Raw genomic sequence first — 1,730 nt, forward strand, 5'->3', positions numbered from 1 at the left:
GTCTCAAAAAAGAATTCATAGTGACGCTTACTATTCACTGGCTACTACAGTGGCTTAAAAAAATTAAATGACAGCCTGGGCGCGGTGGCTCATGCCTGTAATCTCAGTACTTCGGGAGGACGAGGCAGGCAGATCACGACATCACGAGATCAAGACTATCCTGGTTAACACGGTGAAACCCCATCTCTACTAAAAATACAAAAAATTAGCCAGGCATGTTGGCAGACGCCTGTAGTCCCAGCTGCTCGGGAGGCTGAGGCAGGAGAATGGCATGAACCCAGCAGGCAGAGCTTGCAGTGAGCAGAGGTCATGCCACTGCATTCCAGCCTGGGCGACGGAGCGAGACTCCATCTCAAAAATAAATAAATAAAATAAAATAAAATAAAAATTTAAAAAATGACAGGGGCTGTGAGAAATCCGTCAGCTACTTTGTGTCACATCCAGAAAATAACTAATGGCTTTGCCCCAGGGCTACAGCTGCCCCGAAGGGTATTATGAAGGATTAAAGAGTATCAAGGGAGTAATTCTAATTTAAGACTCACAGTGCCTTAAATCTGTCATGATGAGAAATGAAAACTTCTATTTCTGTACGCTGACAAGAAGGCTTGGAGAGGCATTCTCAGAAAGAGGCAGAAATCTGAAGTCCAGGAGTAGAAGCTCAGCTGGGGGTCAGAGCAAGGTTGGGCGGGGGCCGGACAAAGATGGAGGCAGCAGAAGCCAACAAGTCCAGGCAGTTGAGGCAGAGGGGCCTCAGAAGCCTAAGTCGGTGCTCAAAATACATATCATTCATTTTTTCCTCAAAAGTGAATGAATGGGGCTGGCGGGTGTTTCTGTTACACAGGAGCCTTCATCTTGACAGTCTATCTGGGCTTTCAGAAGGTTTTGTGAAATGTTTTGCCAGTATTTACTCAGCTGCATGAACCTGTTTACTTTTTAAGTAAACATCTTTTAGATTCAAGAGTAAATGAAACCTTAGGCAGTCAAAGCAAGCAGGCAGAAGATTCCAGATCTGCTGATTGCAGTCTCCTATCTACACGTTCAAAATCGAGAACTGGCTCCAGGTAGCTGTCCAGCCCTGGAGCTTAAGTCACCGTGACTGGATGCAGCCGGGCCTGGGTGCTACATCAGTGTCTCCACCCAGGTGTCAAGTTCTGCCAACAGCCCCCAACCAGGAGTCTGCCAGGCAGCAAACCCAACTCTCCTTCTCAGGCTGGCACCAGCCCAAGAAGAGAGAATGCAGGGCAATCATGAGCAGGGACAAGGCACAGCCTCTTCCGACAGAGTCCACCCTTCCAGGCTCCTCTCTAGAAAGCAGAGCCAGGACATGTCTTTGCCTGAACACTCCTTCAGAGGTTCTTGCATTTTGGACAACTGCAGTTGGATCCCAGAGTTCACTTGCAGAAAACGGAACCCAGGCTATAGAATGAACTGTTCAGAGGCACCCAGGCTCAGAAACATACATAGAAAATGAAAAGATCATTCTAGATATAAACATACATGTAAAATAAAAATATCTTTCCAGATATAAAAATACCGCTCCACCCAGCACTTTGGGAGGCCGAGAAGGGTGAATCACCTGAGGTCAGCAGTTCGAGACCAGCCTGGCCAACTTGGCAAAACTCTGTCTTTATTAAAAATACAAAAATGGCCAGGCGCGGTGGCTCACGCCTGTAATCCCAGCACTTTGGGAGGCCGAGGCGCGCGGATCACAAGGTCAGGAGATCGAGACC

This window comes from Mandrillus leucophaeus, unplaced genomic scaffold (assembly GCF_000951045.1).
Source record: "Mandrillus leucophaeus isolate KB7577 unplaced genomic scaffold, Mleu.le_1.0 Scaffold72, whole genome shotgun sequence".
Taxonomy (NCBI): Eukaryota; Metazoa; Chordata; class Mammalia; order Primates; family Cercopithecidae; genus Mandrillus; species Mandrillus leucophaeus.